Source organism: Lucilia sericata, unplaced genomic scaffold, assembly GCF_015586225.1.
Source record: "Lucilia sericata isolate MDLA Ls3-8-SP2 unplaced genomic scaffold, ASM1558622v1 Contig000395F_arrow, whole genome shotgun sequence".
Lineage (NCBI taxonomy): Eukaryota > Metazoa > Arthropoda > Insecta > Diptera > Calliphoridae > Lucilia > Lucilia sericata.
In genome coordinates, this window is record NW_023994413.1 from 80,880 (window position 1) to 103,257 (window position 22,378).

The 22,378-nt window shown below is 29.3% G+C and overlaps 1 protein-coding gene across 4 annotated transcripts in view; it reads left to right on the top strand.

Annotated features, from left to right (window-relative positions):
* The first annotated feature begins 16,318 nt into the window (after positions 1 to 16,318).
* The window catches only part of LOC119604451 (zinc finger protein 2), a 123,973-nt gene continuing 117,913 nt past the window's right edge, over positions 16,319 to 22,378 (top strand). For 3 of the 4 annotated variants that reach the window (XM_037957072.1, XM_037957073.1, XM_037957074.1), the window contains exon 1: positions 20,836 to 21,074. The gene's annotated coding sequence lies outside the window, so the exon portion shown is untranslated. Of the gene's footprint in view, positions 16,443 to 20,835; positions 21,075 to 22,378 lie in introns of those variants that run through there. The other variant, XM_037957070.1, reaches the window with a different exon arrangement.

Below are 22,378 nucleotides of genomic sequence, written 5' to 3' on the forward strand. Positions count from 1 at the left end.
AATCTAGAAACACTAAATATGCTAATGAGAGGTTATTTGGAACACCAGTACCAAGTGATATTTTTTGGTACTTTGTCATTCTCCAACTGGTACTTTTTGAGTTTTCTATGATATTGAAACATGAAATTAATAATAAAGGGACTTTTCGGTACTTTTCCGTTCTACAAAGGTACTTTTTTGAGTTTTCTTTAAAATTAAACCTATAAGCTAGGTACTCTGTTCAAAATTTCATGCGAAATGCTGTCAAACTACATATAAAATATATGAAATATTTGCGAAATAATTTCGCAAAAGCAGTACTCGGTTCTTATTGTGAAAAACTTTGTGAAATTTATCTGGCAACCTTGTTTTCCAACTTACGCAGCACTTCTTTCGCACGAAATTAAAACAAACAGCCGATTACATTTTATTGTTTTTCCCAAAATTATCATTTCTCGAGCCGAAATAAATTTACTGCACAAGCGGTCAATAATATATTTTCATTCTTTTTAAATAAAAAACAAGAAAGAGTGTTATATTCGGCTATGCCGAATCTTATAGTATGCCCACCATCAAACCTCGTTTAACTCGAATGAAACTTACTTATGTCGAATTTCATCTATATACTCGTATTTTTAGGCCAGTTATAAGCGTTAAAGTAATTTTCTGAAGGGGACCATATATAGGGGGTAGGGTCAATTATGGGTCGATCCTTATAAAATTTGGTAGACAGAATTTGGTTCGTATTAAATTTATTTGTGTAGAATTTCATCGCTACACTCGTATTTTTAAGCCATTAATGAGCGTTGCAGTCATTTTCTGAGGGGGACCTTATATGGGGGGTAGGGTCCATAACATGGGGGGTAGGGTCCGATCAACATAACATTTTTTAGATAGATTTTGACTCGTATGAAACTTACTTATGTCGAATTTCATCTATATACTAGTATTTTTAAGCCAGTAATGAGCGTTAAAGTCATTTTCTGAAGCGGACCTTATATGGGGGGTAGGGTCAATTATGGACCGATCCTCATAGCATAGTGATTTTGGATCACAAGAAACTTACTTATGTCGAATTTCATCGCTATATTCGTATTTTTAAACAAGTTATGGCTGTTAAAGCTGCTTTTCGAGGGGCCACTTGTATGGGGGCTATCCGAAAACGTGGACCGATATTGCCCATTTTCAATACCAGACAAACCTTACCTATAAGAAATATTTATGTGAAATTTCAACACTCTAGCTCTTTCCATTCGGAAAATCTGTCGTGCTTTCAACAGACAGACGGACGGACGGACAGACATGGCTAGATCGTCTTAGAATTTAATGAGGACCCTGAATATACCCCATTAAAAACACTGAATAGTTTATATTATTCAGATTAATTTTATTTTCAGCATTCAAAAAACATATGGTTTTTGTTTACGTATTTAAAGCAATGCTTTATAGCAATAAAAGCGACAAACTTTCCAAAATCGCGAGATAGACTACATTTGTTGCACATCAACTCTGAACAGAGTACCAGGCTGTAAACATGAAATTAAGCATGTAGAACCCAGAGTAAATGAGAATCTATAAAGGGTACTTTAAGGTACTTTTTCGTCCTTCGATTGGCACTTTTTGAGTTTTCTATAAAATTTAACCTTGAAACATGAAATTAAGTATGAAGAACCCGGAGTAAATGAAAATCTGTAGAGGGGGACATTTTGGTACTTTTTCGATCTTCTAAAGGTACTTTCTGAATTTTCTATAATATTGAACCTAGAAACATGAAATTAAACATATAGAGCCCGGATTAAGTGAGTACCTATAAAAGGAGACTTTTTGGTAATTTTTCGTTCTTCAAAAGGTACTTTTTGGATTTTCTACAATATTGAACCTAGAAACATGAAATTAAGCATGTAGAGCACGGAGTAAATGAGAATCTATAAAAGGGGACTTCTTGGTACTTTTTCTTTCTTCGACTGTTACTTTTTGAGTTTTCTACAAAAATTTAACCTAGAAACATGAAATTAAGCATTTAGACTCTAAACAATCAGTAGTATTAGTATTTTCTCACCACTACAATAACAGTTTGTTAGCGTCTCTCTTTCTGCGCTTGGCTGATTTAGAGCCTGGAATAAATAAGAATCTATAAAAGGGGACTTTTTGGTACTTCATCGTACTTCGACTGGTACTTTTTGAGTTTTCTATAAAATTAAATACAGAATCATGAAAATAAATATGTAGAGCCCGGAGTAAATTAGAATCTATAAAAGGGGCTTTTTGGTACTTTTTCGTTCTTCGACTGGTAGTTTTTGAATTTTTTAATATATTGAACCTAGAAACATGAAATTAAGAATGTAGAGCCCGGATTAAGTGATAAGCTATAAAAGGGGACTTTTTGGTACTTTTTCGTTCTTCAAAAGGTACTTTTTGAATTTTTTTATAATATTGAACCTAGAAACGTAAAATTAAGCATGTAGAGCCCGGATTAAGTAAGAACCTATAAAAGGGGTAATTGTTCGTTTTGTAAAAGGTACCTCTTCGAATTTTCTATAATATTGAATCTAAAAATATGAAATTAAGCATATAGAGCACGGAGGAAGTAGGAATCTATAAAAGGGGACTTTTTGGTACTTTTTCGTTCTTCGACTGGTACTTTTTTAGTTTTCTACAAAAATTGAACCTAGAAACATGAAATTTAGCATTTAGAGCCTGGAATAAATAAGAATCTATAAAAAGGGACTTTTTGGTACTTTATCGTACTTCGACTGGTACTTTTTTAATTTTTTATAATATTGAACATAGAAAAATGAAATTAAGCATGTATAGCCCGAATTAAGTGATAACCTATAAAAGGGGACTTTTTGGTAATTTTTCGTTCTTCAACTGGTACTTTTTGAGTTTTCTATTATAATGAACCTAGAAACATAAAACTAAGCAATCATAGGTTTGAGTGAATGAAAATTTAAACTGGAATATTTTCTGGTACTTTTTCGTTCTTTAACTGGTACTTTTTGAATTTTCTATAATATTGAACTTAGGAACATTAAATTAAATAAAATAGGTCTTTTGGTTCTTTTTCGTACTTTAAGTGGTACTTTTTGAGCTTTCCAAAATTATTGAATATATGTATAAACATATGCTAACATAATTGAATGAAAATTTAAAAAGGTATCCTTTTTTGTTCTTTTTTATTGAATGTAAAAACATAAAATTGGACACGCAGGTTCCTGATTGTATAAAAATCTGTGTTCGATTTTTTTTTGTTTCTGATTGAAAATTAAACATGCGTCATCCTGATTTAATGAAAATCTATAAAAAGGCACTGTCTGGTACTTTTTCGTTCTTCAACTGTTTTTTTATTTCTGTAATATTGAGACTAGAATCATAAAATCAAACTTAAAGAGTTCTCTAAAATATAATTTATTAAATATACATTTACAATAATTATATTTATTTCATTCCATTATGATGAGGGTAGCGAAGCATACTGGGTATAGCTAGTTTGAAATATTTTCAGGACTCTGGAACTAGTTTTGTGAGTTGTTCGTTCTATAGAACAATTTTGGAACACTCAGAACTCTTTAAAAGAGTTCTTGAACAAAGTAATTATTATTAGAAGACTTACTTAAAAAATCGTTATTCTTGATACAGTTGAAAGATAAACGTAAAATAATCTAAACACCATATTTCAGTATTATTGTTGTTCCCGGTACATTCATAAATAATTTAATATTTTAATCCATATTACAGTTTCCTGTAAAAATAATTTTATTTAATTGTTGATTGATATAAGAAGACGGAGATCGGCGGTATTATTGAACAAATATTTTAAGGGCTTTCAAGACACTTCTCGATATAAATTTTAGAATTTTGATCCCTTTACGGAAATATTTATTTAAATTTATTGGTTTAAATATATTTGTTAGTTTTTATACCCACCATCATATTCTGATTTAGTATATACATATATATTGATTTTGTCATTGAGTTTATAACACATCAAAATATTGGTTACAAAAGTATATGTATATTCTGTGTCCTTATTAATTTTTAAAATCGTCTAGACTGGCCCTATTGCTGCTATTTGTTTGGTATTGAAAATTTTAATCTAGCCACCATACAAGTTGCCCCCGAAATACAGTTTAAACAGACTTTATACGAAAATAGCGACGAAATTCGACATAAATAAGTTTCATATGACCCAAATGATCTCCTACCCCCCATATATCCCCATCAGAAAGTTACTTTAACGCTCATTACTGGCTTAAAAATACGAGCACAGTGAAGGAATTCGATATAAACAGGATGTATATAAAACAGAATCGGTCTACCAAATTTTACGAGGATCGGTCCATAATTGTACTTACCCTTCACATATAAAGCCACCTTCAGAATGTTACGAAAAAAACGATGAAAATCTACATAAAAATACTTTATTCCGAATTTAATGAGGATTGATCTATAACTTATCATAGTCCCTGTATAACTAAGGTTCCCTTCAGGAAAAGTTTCACTTATATTAAACTAGCTATACCCAGTGTGATTTGCTACTCTAAAAGCAAAAAAAACCCACTTACACATGGGAAATGTCACTCAAATTATTGTAAGTTCGCCAATTTTTCCGAACGCTAATAAGGATTTTAATGTAAGCTATGAAAAATGTAAATAATATTGTATTGAATTTAATTCATATGGGAGGGGCCAATCCACCCATTGAAAGTCCGCCCATTTTTCTCTAAATGTTCACATGAAAGTTCTTTATATAAAATTTGAAGATTCTAGCTTCTACAGTATCTAAGATATACAAATTTTTCTATATAATTCATATAGGGGTTCCAAATATTAGTTACATTTTCCATAGCTTTCATTAAAATCCTTATATAAAATATTCTAATAAAACCATGTCATTACGTTAAATATATTTGTATTAACTTAAATGTGAGTTTTTATCCTCATTAGATAGCGTAAACCGTATTTGGGGTATAGTCATAAATGGGAAACCCTTCAGACGGCAGTTTCAAAAATCCAATTTCAAATTTTTAGCAATTTAATTAAGCAAATTTAAAATTTTAAGAAAATCTCCATGTGACTTATGGACAATAAAGAAGGGAATAAAATAGTAAAAAAAATTTGGTCGATATCTCTAACAAATTAGCGGCACCTGCGACTTGCATTTTGAGGATTTCGGAGAAAACTATTTTTTGTAAAACTTTTTGAAAAACAGACTTTGTTCTTTTCTGTTATGCATTTTATATAAAACTTTAAAAGAATATAAAATTAAAGATAATAAGAAAAAATACATCTGACGTTTTAGTAAAATAGAATAATGTTAACCTATAAACTGTGAAGATCAAACTCAAGCTATGAAATATTGAGAAATCCTCTAGAAACCATATTCTGTTTTTAACCGATTTAAATGGATAGGATAAATATATAGTGAAGACCCGCATTTATGATGACATCGAAAAAATCAAATTAACCCTTAAACGTAATTATAGTATTATAATTATATAAAATGTTCGTAATATATGAACAAAATATTCATTGACATTTTGCGAAAAAATGGTGGGTGATAGAAAAAAACAGATTTCAGATTCGGTTTCAGCGGCTAAAAATACATTAAAAATAGTCCAATTGGTTTTAAAAGTTTTCAAAAACCTTCATTTCGTTGGACTGTATTATTAATGAAATATGTACATATGTGCGTTTAAGTGATTTTCGGAAGTGGACCATATATGGCAGCTATGACCAATTTAGATCTAAGTTGGTAATATGATTTCTATTTACGTTATATTTATATATACAAAGTTTTGTATTGATATCGATATATTTGGGGACCTTTGTATGGGGGCTGTGGAAAATTATGGATAGATTGTTATAATTTTGAACATAATTGACCCCTGGGTAAAAAACCGTGTGACAAAATTAATCGAATTATCTTCTATTGTTTCTGAGAAAACTACTAAAGAATTAGGAAAAAATCGTTATTTTTTTGAAGTAGTCTTAAATTTTTACCCATATCTTTTTACGTTACGGTGAATATTTGCAATAAATTTGGCTGATTTCTTTGGCTTAGTTTTAACATGAGCGTGTTTGAGGCAGACAGACGGACAAATCTAAATTGACTCAGAAGGATCGAGAATATATATACTTTGTAGGATCTTAGATGAATATTTCTTGGTGTTACACACGGAATGACAAACTTTCATATATATACCCTCTATCACCACTGATGGTGTTGGAGGGTACAAAAAATTAACATAAAATTAATTAAAAATACACAACGCAATGAAACCAACACACATTCAAACATACGTTTTTACCCAATAAGCAATGTTGTTGTTGCTTTTTCATCAAATCATGGAAAAAATTGTCTTTTTATACCCTTCACCTTCGTGAGATGTTTGACATTCCGTTTGTCATTTCTACAATATAATGTTCCGACCCTATAAAGTATATATATTCTGAATCCTTATAGATAGCAGAGTCGATTAAGCCATGTCCGTCAGTCTGTCTGTTTGTCCGTCTGTGTGTCTGTTGAAATCAGTTTTCGGAAGACCCCAGATATCTTCGGGATCCAAACCCTCAATAATTCTGTCAGACAGGCTTTCGAAAAGTTTCCTATTTAAAATCAGCAAAAAAAATAAAATTTTTTTCATGCTTTGATAAATAAGCAACAACAACACTGCATATTGGAAAAAAGATGTATGTTTGCATGTACATATGTATGATGGTTTCATTGCGTTGTGTATTTTGTTTTTATACCCTTCACCACCATCAGTGGTGATAGGGGGTATATATAAGTTTGTCATTCTGTGTGTAACACCAAGAAATATTCATATATTATATAAATATTCCAAGTCCTTATCAAATTATGAGTCCATTTAGCAATGTCCGTCTGTCTGTCTGCTTAAAACATGCTTAAAACTAAGCAAAAGAAATAGACGAAATTCACCAAAAATATTCCTTGTTGTTCTAAGCAGTTTGGTATTGAAAATGAGCAAAATCAGTTCACATCTTTAAAAGTTATAAGTATAAATTCAAGATTACCTCAAAAAAAAAAATACGCTTTTTTCGTGATTCTTAAGTCGTTTTCTCAGAAACTACAAAAGATAATGCGATGAATTTTGTCACACGTTATTTTTTTTACCCAGGGATCAATTGAAAATCAAAACAATCGATCCAAAATTTCCCATAGCCCCCATACAAAGGTACATATTTTCGGAAATGGATTTATCGTTAATAACTTTCTCAAATATATCGGTATCAACTCAAAATTTTGCACATATAAATATAATATGAACAGAAGTCATACTAACAACGTAAATTTGTATCGATCCACAACACAGTGGACCAAATGCCTAATCTAGCGCGCAAAAGTGTTTAACTCGACTTAGAAACACTTAGATTTCTGAAATTTGGAATGTGACTAGAATATTAAATGAGCTACAATATCGATGGAATGGGAATTATATTTAATAGGCGTGGCACATATTATAAGTGTGTCAAAATACAATATACTGAAAGGAACCTTTTATTACACATTTTCTGTATATAAACTTTGTTTGAAGTATCCGATTTTCTTGAAATATTCGGAGGTTGTTGAAGTATTTCTCGTCGGACACTTTTTGTTCTGAGGGGGCGAGGTGTCATGCCTACATACAAAATTGATATTAAAAGTAGTATACTTATATGAGAAACCTCATCAGCTAGAGTTCTTAAATGTTACCAAAGCAACATTAACATCTACGCAATAGTAGGCGTGGTACCTTTCATATGTATTAAATATGTAAAATTATTAAATCTATGAAACTATAACTTCTAGAGTTCTCAAATTTTGCACAAGTAATTTTTGGCGTCCATATTAACTTTTGGGAAAAATTGGGCGAACTATTAGAAGTATCTTGGAAACTATAACAATTAGAGTTATTAAGTATTGTACTGTATACTATCAGTACTATACAGTATACAATAAGTATAAATCTTTAAAACAAATATAGGCGGACCGCCAATAGTGGGACTACTAAATTCGTATATCATAGACACTATAACAGCTAAAGTTTAAACTTAACACGAGAAACGGTACTTTTGGTACTATTCGTTAAAAAAATCGGCGGACTACCAGTTGTGGGCATCACCCAAATGAACTCAATACTCAAATTCATATATCTTGGAAATTATAATACTTACAATCGGAATTTTTTTAAATAAATCACCATTTGGCAACTTTTCATAATTAGCTTCGAATTTTTGCAGCTGCCCATTCACACTTGAAATTCTAGCAAATATCATAAAGAAATTTTTGGACAATTTGCTTTAATTTATTGTTATTATCACTATGTGTTCATACATTATCCAATTTTACCCATTACATTTAATAACGGTATCAAATTAATTTTTTTGACATGAGTGCTTGTTCAAAACTGAAGAATTCGCGATCAAATACTCAAATTTTGACCTATAACAAAAAAAGGGGCAAAAAGTGGCAGCAAATTTTTTTACTATTTTAAAGGCTACCCTTTCAAACGTATATAAAATATGTACAGAAGTAAGCGGGAATAGTATTTAATAAACTTTAATAAAATTCTTGAAAAATAACTTCAATATACCAACACTTTCCGATCTTAATTTTTTGGCGAACGATATCATAAACATTCCTTGTAGTTAATAAATATGAAATAATTTTTTAATTTAACTTCTCACGATCTTTAAAAAATCACTTCAAACTACATATGAAATTTGCATGAAAATGTTACATATTTATACAATTATATAAACATTCCTTGTAGTCAATAAATATGAAATAATTTTGTAATTTAACTTCTCACGATCTTTAAAAAATCACTTCAAACTATATATGAAATTTGCAAAAAATTTTATTTAAAAAAATTGCTCTTGATCAGCAAAAAAAGAACTTCCAAAGAAGCGAAAAAGAAATAGAAATTACTCCATGGAAGTACTGAAAAAGACCTGAAGAAGTGATGATTTTAATACAGAACTGTCATAGGAGGGATGTCCTTTTTATTTGATTCCAAATTCACTACTTCTGAAGTCATTCTCAAGAAGTAATTTTAATGCTCTTTTTTTGCAAGTTATTCGGAAGTGAAATTGTAGTATCATAGAATACAACTAATTTGATATTAACATTAATTAGGATAATAAACATATTTAATACAAAAGCCCAAATATAACATTTTTTATCTCATAAAAATGTAAAAACAAAAAATATATCTTCAACATTGAAAAAATAGAATTATTTTCGCTTCTTCGGAAGTCTTTAAACATCACTTCCTCAGAAGGTAAAAAAAATCAATTAGTGCTACTTTTGAAGTGGTGATAAATGTTATTCTTTTGAAAGTACTTTGTTTTCTTTTTGCTGGGTGTTTGACTGTCTACAGCGATGTTAATTTCGTAATATACAAACAAATATTTTTACCCTTAATTTTGTTTTGAAATCACAAATTTTTTCAACCAATTTCGCGCTAGATTGCGTATTTGGTTCACTGTGCACAAGTGGTCATATCCCCGATATAAGGCACACTTCTGAAAATCACTCAAATGCGCATATTTCACTGATAAATAAAGCTATCAAGATAAAATTCGACATAAATATGTTTTCCAAATCGGTCTATAATTGGTCATAGCTCCCATATAAGGACCACCTGCGAAAATCACTTAAACACTCAAATTTCATTAACTAATAAAGCTATCGGGGTAAAATTCCGCACGAACATATTTTGTGTATGTATCAATCACTCTACTCTTTTCCTGGATTGGCCCGTAAAATTCGACGTGAATATATTTTGTATATACATATAAATCATTATGCGGTCCATAATTGGTCACAACTCCCATATAAGGATCATTTCCGAAAACAAATTAAATGCACAATTTCATTGACAACAATAATTATCGGGCTAAAGTTCAACTTGAATATGTTTTGTGTATATATTAATCAGTATACGGATTTTTTCCGGATCGGTCCATAAATATGTAATCATAGCTTCCATATAAGGTTTACTTCTGAAAATCACTTAATACCACATAATTCATTATTAAATGAATGTGACCTCCGGTAGGTTACTGGTTAGTGTTCTAGTCTAGTAGACCGGAGGTGGTGGGAGGAGCGCAAAATAGGCCCGATAGAGGCCTAGGTGTATTTGTTCGGGTTTGATGTATATACATCCTTCTTTCAACCTAACTAACTAAAATGATTATATTATATTAATGAGTATTGCATATTCTGTGTATAGATAAATCATTCTGCTAAAATGTTTTCCAATTGATCCGTTATAGGTTGCAGCTCCCTTCTAAAGCCAAAAATGTCGTTTAAAAAGTCCATATACGAAAATCATAATATTAAAATGGATTTTAATAAAAAGTAGCTTGCTGGTGGAGGGTATTTAGGACATTCGTTGTATTTATTTAAAATTTTATGACATATGACAAATTCAGATATATGATAAATACAACAAGTAAGATTGTTATATTCGGCTATGCCGAATTCGATTCGTATGCTCTAAGGAATGCTCCCCTATAAACATCAGGATGATATAATATTATTAAAAGTATAAAATATTGATAATTGATAAAATGACACATAGAATTATTAGAAAAAAAAAAAAAACAAGTAAGAAATTACAGTCGGGCGAGGCCGACCATATAATACCCTACACCTGTTACAAAAATGAAATGTGATTTAGTTTTCATAATAAAGCATTTAAGTTGAATTGCACCTTGCCTTGAATTATACTTAAGCCATTTATTGTTGAATAAAATTGTGGACATTTAAGCCAAATTTTGAAGGGGGATTTGTATAAGGGCTATGGTCAAATGAGACCCTATAATTATAAAATTCATGCGAGTCATCAAGGCTAGTACAGAACTTGGTTTTGCAGCTTTTTGTCGAGATACGAGTATATTAAACATAATTATAAACATAAAATCCCTATTCGTCGTTTTCAGTTGCATGGGTCTAGGTGAAATAATGGACCGATGTTAACCATTTTCAATAAGCTTCGTCTCCGGTACCATAGAAGATCATCTGCCAAATTTCATTGAATTATCTTCAAAAATACGACCTGTAGTTTGATTAAAAGGTTTACAAGCCCTATTCGGAGGTTCAGTTGTATGGGGGCTAGATGAGAAATTGGACCGATGTTAACCATTTTCAATAGGCTTCGTCTCTGGGACAATAGAAGATCATGTGCCAAATTTCATTGAATTATCTGCAAAATTGCGACCTGTAGTTTGATTAAAAGTTTTCAAACCCTATTCGGGGGTTCAGTTGTATGGGGGCTAGATGAGAAAATGGACCGATGTTAACCATTTTCAATAGGCTTCGTCTCTGGGACAATAGTAGATCATGTGCCAAATTTCATTGAATTATCTTCAAAATTGCGACCTGTAGTTTGATTAAAAGTTTACAAGCCCTATTCGGGGGCTCAGTTGTATGGGGGCTAGGTGAAATAATGGACCGATATTAACCATTTTCAATAGGCTTCGTCCCTGGGCCAAAGGAAGATCGTGTGCCAAATTTCATTGAATTATCTTCAAAATTGCTGTAGTTTGATTACAAGGTTTACATGGACGGACAGACGGACGGACGGATGGACATAGCTAAATCGACTCAGAAAATGATTCTAAGCCGATTGGTATACTTTAAGGTGGGTATAGGACTAATATTATTGTGCGTTACAAACATCAGCACAAATCCAATATACCCTCCCCACTGAAGTGGTGTAGGGTATAACAACTGAGTGGTCATTCAAAATTGTTAACTGCCAAAGGGGAGCGACTTGTATCCAAGTAGAACCATTAAACTCCTCATCCATCTTCTCCAAAGTCCAGCTTCGAACTAGGAACAACGCCATGTTTAAATTAAAACCTATAAACAGACCTTAGGTTGCTTGGAACCAATATAAAGTGAATATGGTATACGAAAAATACTTAATTTAGATATTTACAAGAGGTGGTTACCATCACCTAAGGTCCACAAAGCAATAATATATATACATACACTTATATATACACATTTAGAAACCAAATCAAGAATAACTATCCAGATTCAGATATGCCTTCAGTATTTTATTCATAAAATAAAGCATTTAAAATAGAGGTAGAAAATCAAGATTTTACCATGTAATAGTTCTATAGTGGTATATGGTGATGTCCTCATACTTAGAGTGGCTAGGTTGGTACTTAGTGTTAGCTCTATTGAATAAGAACCAATATTTTACAATTCTAATAAAATTCACACAGTACTCCCCACATAGAAGCGGTTTCCGTAAAGTAGTTTTTGTTTATTAATAAATAACGACCCAAAAACCCAGGTTATTTTGTTATAATATATCGTCCCTGTTTTGAATTTTAGTACTATGTGGAATTTTTCGAAATTTTTTTTATTATTGCAATTTGTACCTCTACTGGTATCTTTATTAGTTTAGGATTTAGCAAAAAGTCCTATGTGTTTCAAATTATATTGTTTTAAATCATAACACCACCATAATATTATTTTTTTTACACTAGTCAATCTGACACCGTAAATATTGGATCCTCACTCAGCTTTTGGTGCACTGATCAACTTAAAATCACTTTTTGGGGCGATCAAATCTTGTCCGTCCTTCCGATAATATTTTTATGGGAACTTTTTATTTAAAACACTTGCGGTACTTATATGAAAAAACAAAGTAGGCCATATTTAGCATTCCGATTTTTATGAAATTTGGTTAGAGTAAATGAAGTACACAAAATTAAATTTCAAATTGAAAGTGAAATTGCAACTTCTAGACCTATTTGAAATTTTACATAAACAGATTTTGTGCTAATAAGTCGGAATTCTAAGATAATGATTTAATAAGAATTAAATTAGTATTTTCTGCTAATTTGTGAAAGAATAGCGATCAAAATATATTTATTAGTATTAATCTAATTAACAGTGAGACAAAATAAACGAAAATTGAAATAGCTGGGAAGTGATACTATTTTTCTGAAAGGTGGGTCCGAGTAGAACAAGAATATATTTTTGAAATTTGCCAAACACCTCCAAAACCGGGTAAAAACCAGGTTTCTCGTACCTTTAAGCACTTATAAGTCAGTAACATAATTGAATCTGAAACGATTTTAAGTCTCTCCACGGATTTAGAAAGCAAAAGCTGAGGCCTTTATAATGACATATATAACATTTAAAGAACCTGGAGAGATATGTGTGAGTTTCATTAGCAAACATATTTTTTATTTTAGTTTTGCACCGTTGTCCAAGTTTTGAAATGTTTTTTTTTTTTAAGTATTTTATATAGGAACCGTACCATTTATTAACTGATTAGAAAACCATGTTTAGTCATGAGTAAAACTCAACTTTGTTTTTAAAAATCCGTTAGCAATTGACGACGTTATTGATCTTTTTCTTAATACAAAATTTTTCAAAACTGATTTTCCGAAAGATGCTTTATATGGGGGATAGGGCTAAATATGGGTCGATCCTCATACAATTTGGTGGAAGGATTTAGATTTTTATAAAAGTTATTTATGCTGAATTTTATAGTGATATTGATGTAATTAAGAGAATTATGGAATTTAAGTCGTTTGCTTAAAGAGGATTTGCATGGGGACTGGGTCGAATGGGGTCCGATCAATACAAAAAACGGTATAAATGAGTTTGCTGTAATCTTTAGTGATACTGCTGATTCTATAGACAATATGGTCTTATTTGACCCTTCAGAAAATGACTTGAATTCCATAATTCTCCTCTCAATATTAATATCACGATGAAATTCAGAATAAATAAGTTGTATATAAACATAAATCCTTCCACAAAATTTTTCGAGGATCGGGCCATATTTAACCCTATCCCCCATATAAAGCATACTTCAGAAATCAGTTTTTGAACAATTTTGTATTAGGAAAAAGACCAATAACGTCAATTGCTAACGGATTTTTAAAAACAAAGTTGCGCTTTACTCATGAATAAACATGGCTTTCTAATCAGTTAATAAATGGTACGATTCCTATATAAAATACTTTCATAAAACATTTCCAAACTTGGACAACGGTGCAAAACTAAAATAAAAAATAAAAGGTTACTTAAACGTTATATATGTCATTATAAAGGCCTTAGCTCCTGCTTTTCAAATCGGTTCAGATTCAACTAAGTTACTGACTCATAAGTGCTTAAAGGTACGATAAACTGGGTTTTTAATCCGTAACTCAAGATTTTGGAGGTGCTTGGCAAATTTCAAAAAAATATTCTTGTTTTACTCGGATCCACATTTCAGAAAAATGGTATCACTTCCCAGGTATTTATTTTTGTCGCCTAGTGTATTTTAAAGTAACATAGCTAAGGAAAATGAAGACAAAATAATTCGAAATCAGTTTCTGAACAATTTTGTATTAGGAAAAAGACCAATAACGTCAATTGCTAACGGATTTTTAAAAACAAAGTTGCGCTTTACTCATGAATAAACATGGCTTTCTAATCAGTTAATAAATGGTACGATTCCTATATAAAATACTTTCATAAAACATCTCCAAACTTGGACAACGGTGCAAAACTAAAATAAAAAATAAAAGGTTACTTAAACGTTATATATGTCATTATAAAGGCCTTAGCTCCTGCTTTTAAAATCGGTTCAGATTCAACTAAGTTACTGACTCATAAGTGCTTAAAGGTACGAAAACCCGGTTTTTTAATCCGTAACTCAAGATTTTGGAGGTGCTTGGCAAATTTCAAAAAAATATTCTTGTTTTACTCGGATCCACCTTTCAGAAAAATAGTATCACTTCCCAGGTATTTATTTTTGTCGCCTAGTGTATTTTTAAGTAACATAGCTAAGGAAAATGAAGACAAAATAATTCGAAAACATCTGATGATCCGTGAAAATAGTCTTTACCAAAATATTGGAAATTGTACGACCTACAAATATTGTAATAACATCTAAAGTCGTACGACGAACAATAATCGCGATACATGCAAAAGATTTGATACTCATGACCTTTGACTTCCACTATATCATTAAGACCGCGAATTTTAGTTCTTTATTTAGATTTTCTAGATAAAGATGAAAACGAACTTTTTTTTTATCTTGTTAAATTCTTAATTTTAGCCATTGTGTCTGCGAATGTGGATGATTACTATTACTCAGGTAAATATCGCTGAAGTTATGGATGCAATGCACATGTACATTTTAATATAAAATTCTTTATTTAAGGGAATATTATGATTATTTTACTAATAAAGTGAGAAATGGAATTGTTTGTAATAAAAATTACCATAAAATACTTAGAATTTCACATCGATTAAAATGAGCATCAAATCCCTATTTTTTTTATAAGAAAATAATTCATTTTCGAAATGAAACAACTTTAACTTCATTAAACAAAAAATATTGTTTTTTACCTAATTTTAATCAAATTTCTCGTAAAATCTTTAATTTTGGTTTGATTCCAAATTTAACAAAACAAAAACTAATTTCTATCTTTGCACACTGCATGAAAATGCATGGAAATTGTCTGGGTGCATTCAAGAGATTAAAAAAATAGAAAATTAAATCATAGAAAGTTGTTATTCGGTTTAACGAATTTTTCGTTTTTACGAATGGGTCTGACTTTATATTATTCGTTAAACCGGGAAACCACTGTACCTGTTTTTCAATTGGAAAAATATTTGCTTTTTTGAACGATTGATTTTTAGTCATTTGAGAATTAAGGGAAAAAATCGAGATATGTAAATCCAACCAGTCCCTAAACAGTTTATATACATAAATACTTATTTGTACATTTTTATGGTGGACTTTTTTCGAGAAACATATGCACATAATACATTGTTTTTAAATTGTCTAAGGTGCTAAAGGTTTTTGCAATATCAATGTAAATAATATTTCCTTATTATGTTTTCTGTTTTTTCCTTCTGGGTTGTTTGTTTATTTTCTTTGTTGTTTTTCATTTTTCTCTTGTTCGCAATTTTTTCTGCCTTGTTTTCCTTTTTGCTGTAGTCTCTTAAATGAATGTTTTCATTTTTGTTGTTGCTGTTTTCATTGTTCTTTTCTTATGTGGATTTTTTGTTTTTATATTTTTGTACGTTCGTTAAAAAAAAGAAGAGAGTTTTTTAATCTTATTGATAATGAGTATTTTTTCAAACGTTCACGTGAGCGTCAACGTCAATGTGTAAAAAACTAAATGAAGTAAATGAGTGCAATGTAGTCATTATCACCCAACGTACGTATATCTGTGCATGTGGCTATGCGAGCGCGTTTTTATGTGAGTGTGGTTGTTGTTAGTGTCGCTGTTTGCATGTTGGAAGGAATGAGAAAAAATGGTTTCATTTAATTTTATACAATAGTATCAAAACGGCGGTGAACGATAAAACGTCGTAGCGCGCTCGTACGTTTGGTTCATACGTTCGTTTATACGTACATTAGTTACGTTTTTCTTTTGCGTTCATTATATTATTATTATAATTCTCATTACATTGTTTGCATGTATGTATATGTACGAGTAGCAAACGTTGTTGTTATTATTATTGTCATAAGTATGTGTCTGCCTACAATAGCGAGCGTAATTGTTGGTCGTCGTCGTGCCACAATCTTGATTGTTTTGTTTAACCGAAAAAACGTACGCAATTTTTAATTGGCGCGGAAAAGCCTAACGAATATTTATTTCTTAAAATACATTAATACTTTATTTTTCTTTGTAATTGTGTTTAAAATTAAAAAATAAAAAATAATTTTTTTATGAAATGAATTTGTTAAAAGAGAAAAATAATTAATACAAAAAGTGTTTAAAATTAAAATAATTAAAGTGAAAATTGCAAAGGAAATTAAAGAAATTTAACGAGGATATAAATAACAACTGGATTGATGAAAACACAGGATTACTAAAGGATATTTTGGATATTTACAAAAAAATATTAACATATATATAAAAACTAAAAATAAACATTAATAACAAAAATACCTACAGTGTTAAAAAAATATATTAAAAATAAACAATTAAATTTCAAATGACCATTAAAAATTCTGATTTGGATATTAAAAACAAAGACTGCCTCATGTTTATGGAAATTTTTCATTTAAAGCTCTTATTTGAATACAATGTTTTGAGATCTTAGCTAAAAACCTTAAGTTTTAATGGATGGAATGAATGACATAATATATTATAGTACTTTTAGGAAGGGTATTAATTTTGCAAATTGTGTATGTAGATATATTTTGATTTTCCCAAAAAAAAACTTTAATGTGTTTGTAGATGCGGCTGAAAGGGTCATTTTTTATTCATAAATGTTTAATTTAACACTTAACCAAAAAGTCTAAATTTTACATTTATAAAATTTAAAAAATCGCTTTAATCAATATTTTTACAAATAAAGGAAAATAAAATTTAACAGGAAAATGGAAATACCTAGTTACCTTAAAATTAGTTTAGTTTGTTACCAGTTTCTTTATTCCATAAAAGAGCGCGAAGTTATTGTACAAATTTATAGTCAGTTACTTAAGCTAGAGATTAAAATGATACAAGTTTTAACATTTTCCTACAATTTAGTTTAGTGTTAATTAGTTACTATTATTTAAACTTTTTAAAATTAATTCCCGGTTCTAGTTGGTCTTAAAGTTAAGGTTTAGAAGCATCCAATTAATATAAGTGTTTTAAAACTATTTTATATTATCCACCAGCCTGGCACTAGTTTGAATCTTTCCAAGAAAATCTTAAAACTAAAATTTTGTATTATTATGATACATTTCCGACGGCCGGTTTTGAAATTGTAACAGAAAATTATTCGTACGAAATTTAATATCAAATTACTTCTTCAAACATGTTCGGTGCTGACTGCATAGCACAGCAAACAAACGTGCATAGAATCCATAGATGAGGAAAACTTTACGAATCATATAGTTTTTTTATAAGAAAAACTGTGATATATATTTTAGTTTTGTTCTACAGCTTCTCAATTGAAACTCATAAATTAGTTTCGTTAAAAAATTATACAGTGCGTGCTCGATTTGAGCAACTACCTATTATTGCAACTGACCGATTTGCGCAACAGCCTTTTTTTAGCATTAGAATCTTTATAAAAGCAACTTTTTTCTAAAAATGGTTGCTAAAAGTGCAACTTTAAATTTTTTATGGCATTATTAGGAAGTTAGTTTTTGATTTATTTAATTTCCATTAATTTTGTTTTTCAGTCAGTGTAATTTTAAATGATTTGATTTGTGACAGAATTGTATATTCCGGCCTAAGTTATAAAATTATTTTAATAAGTAATACATACATATATTACTTTACAGTTATTTTTATTAATTAATAAATGTTAACAAATTATATGAAATTGTATAGGATTTTAGTGGTCGGTCATTGCAACAATGCGCAAATTGCAACAACCTTGATTTCTTTCGGTTGCGTAAATCGAGCTCGTACTTTCGGTTTTACTGATCGAAGGTAGTACCTATAATTTAATGATCACTACAAAAAATGGAACGTATAATAGTTTTTGTATATAAGAAAGTTATTTAGTAAAGTTTTCTGTATAATTTTTTTTTTTTTTTTAATAGAAGCATTTTAATTTATATTTTTAGTTTAGTTCTTTTTTATAGAAAATATTATTTTTATACAGAACAGGGTTTTCTATAGAATTTTTATGATAGTTTTTCAAATATTATTTATAACAGGTCTTTTCTATATAAATTAGATTTATTAACATAACAATTAGTGATAAAACTATTGATGATCGTTCATTTTGATCAAACCCTCTTAAAGTTAATTCTTATGAACATATTTGAGTTTATATTTTCATAATAAGTAATTTTATTTCTTAAATTCTTTGGATTTGATTTTAAAAGCAAGTGTGAAAAAACACAGAACCAGCATTACTACAACGTATGATGATTTTGTGTTTGCTGGGTGTAGTTGTATAAATAATGCATAATGCATACAACAACAAATCTTAGTTATCAATAAGAAATAACAGCAACAATAACAAGTAAAAAAACACACTCCCTTTAAATGAGTGGAATGTATTAATGTGTTTGATATTTAATGAGCATTTTTTTCTTGTTTAGAATCTGTAGTGTTTTGAGCGTAGTAGTAAGAGAGAGAGTATTGTTTTTGTCAGTCAAGTAAAAAGGAAATGAGTCAAAATAATTAATATAGTTTGCTCTTCGGAAACTGGTGTGAGTAACAGGGTTTGTTTGTTTTGGGTACAATTTTTGTTAACTTTCAACGGTACCAAGGGTGATAACAAATAGTACCACCAGGGCTAACTAACTACTAAGCTTTAATGTTTTTATTTCGTTTAATTTTGTTTTAAATCTATATTAATTTACGAAATATTTTTTGAATTAAATTCTTTAGCACATTAAAAACAAGAGGCACAACATATTTTAGATTGGGATTCCTTGAACAAATAAAAACAAGTATCATATTTTATTTCATCAGTGTTGCCAGATGCTGAAAGTACAAAAATTGCATAGAAATGCACTTTTCTTTGCATTGAAAGTACTGACGTACATTCATTTACCGAAAAAAATAATTTATATGAATTATAATTTTTTAGGTTTTTTCTTGAAGCTGTATTTTACAGCAATTAGTTATGCTAGAGTATGTGATGTACCCTGCTTAATATTTTAAATCGTTCTAAATCTCTTAAAACAATTCTTTTTAATATTGATAAAATATATAAAAACATATATGAATCCAGTAATAAATATAAATAATATATATTTTAAAGCGAAATGTAACACAAAATTGTACCAACTTTGTTTACACTGTGCAGTTCACCAGTAAAAAAATAATGTAACAAACGAAAATTAACAGAGTAGCAAAGTAAATAATACTCTTTTTGTCTTGACACTCTCTCTAATCTTTTGCTACTCTCAATAATAAAAACAATACAACACATGTGTTTTTTAAGAGTGTGTGAGAGTGTATTTTTTTAATTTTTAAACAGCTTATGAGGCTGCAGCTGCTACTACTGCTGCTGCTTTTTCTTGATCTGTTGCTGCGAATGTTTATAATTCACTCATTTAGCTGTTGTTCCAAAAAGAGTTGAATTATTCTATTGTGTGTGTGTGTGTGTGTGTGTGTGAAAATAACAACAAAAACAAATCATATGTATAAAAAGGTGTTTGCAGTCGCGATTTTTTTTTCTCATTAGTTGTTTTTTCTTCTTAATTTTTTGTCGCTGATTCTGTGTGTGTTTTTTTGTATGATAGGCGTGTAGGATGTGTGAGTGTGTGTGTTTTTTATGTATGGATACAATTTTGTAATACTGTCATTAGCGTAAACCGCGCAATGCGTGTACTCGTTTCATTATTTATTCTTAAAAAAAATATAAATATATATATTTGTATACATTATATGTGGACGAACAACAAAATAATAAAAAGCAACAACAATCTAACTAAAAAAATAGGTAGCTGAAATTAAATCTGATACTTAACATTAAAATAAGTATTTTTTACGGTTTGTCTTGTTACTGATGATAAAAAAGAAAACAAAAATAAGTTTAAAAATCTTTACGAAGAAGAGTGTAATGTAATATAAAATAGTTGTGTCAGTGCTTTATAAATAACCTAATAATTTTTGGTGAAAACAGTTTAAATGGTGTTAAATAATCTTTTTTTATTATTAATAAAATTAACCTGTTTTTCTCTTCACAGTTGAAACAAATCTATTATATAAAAAATTAGTAACAAAATATTTAATATATATTATTTAATATACATTATATTAAAAAGAAATCACTTGAAATAAACAAAAACATAAAATCTCTAAAGTTCCTATAAATTTAAAAATTAATACTAGTAATTAAATAACAACAAAATTAATATATTAAATAAAATGTTAAATAAAAACACAACAAAAAAATTAATAATTTAAACAGTTTAAAACATACATAAATCTAGATAAATAAATATTTATAGTTTATAAAATCAAAATTGGCTTAACATCAACAAATATAAAAAAATCACCAAAACAAAGAAAACACCACCAACAACATGTTGTTTGTCGTAAGCTGAAAACATCAGGAAAAAAAAAATAAATTTTTAAAATCAAAAAAAAAATTTGCTACTGTAAACGAAATATGCTCAAAACTATGAAAAAGCTTTAACCAAAAGGTAAGTGTGGTAAAACAGTATTTAAATTAAATAAAACTGGTTACAATTCGTAATTAAATGTTTATATTGGCACGAATTGTACCTTAAAAATATATTGATTAAATATATTAAGAATAAAATATATGTTATACATATATACATATGTACATTGTACATATTACATAAATCGCTCATTTACTACAAGACTGGCATAATCCAAAAAAGAACGTTTCGAGAAAAACTGCTTTGAGAGTTTTATGGCATTTTACAATTTCTTAAATAACTTTTAAAGGAATCATTGCACTTGAAAAATTAAACCAGATTTAGATAGAAAATAGTAATATGTTTTTCAACTAAATTTAAATTAAATTATCAAATATCAAATATTTATGATATATAATAACATAAAACTAAATTATAAACTTTAGAACGGCTCAAATATTTTACTATATTAATTCAAAAAAAAAAAAAAAACGAATTTTGAACTTAATTAAACAGTTAATTCAAGCCAGACTTGTACTAAACGAGCGATGTTCACACATATGAATATATTAAGCCGATTTATAAACGATTTTACCTTTTACTACAACATCCCGCATAATGATAACAAAACTGGTGTAACTCAACACCACGAACACGAGAAAAACATCGTAACAAATTGTAAACTTTAAAAACTATAAACTCACTTTTTTGACTTACCCCCATTATCTCAATGTCTGGTTATATTTTATCGTAAGGTTAAATGTTTTAGTTTTTTAGTTTAATGCCATTGACTTATAAGTGTTTTGTATTCCGAAAAAAATTATCGGTTTCCTTTTTCTGAAGAAGAAAAAACTAAAATAATTCCACTTTCGATCGAAATGGAATTCTGTAACAGTTCTGTATATATCAGATTATATGCATGTTAGTCATTCTGTACTACATAAAAGTAATGCAGATTGCATGTAATGTAATAGTCATTGAAAAATATGTTGTTGGGATATTGTATAATAGAAGTAAAGTTTCATTATTAGGTATTCTTATATCATAATAAAATAAATTTACTAAATAAAAAATTTCGTAAATGGTGTAACATGCAGCATTTGGCAAAATTTTGTAATTGAAAATAAAAGAGGGATTTGCGCTAAATTTTGTATTAATAGCATTATTTAGTATGGAGTTATGTGGGTTTAAGTGTTTTCCTTGCATGGGAGCTATGTCTAAATATGGACCCATCATGAAAAAATTCTAAAATAACATTTCCGTATACAAAAGGAATATGTGTGCTAAATTTTGAATGGATATCATTATTTGATAGTTTAAATGATTTTCTGAAGGGGACCTTG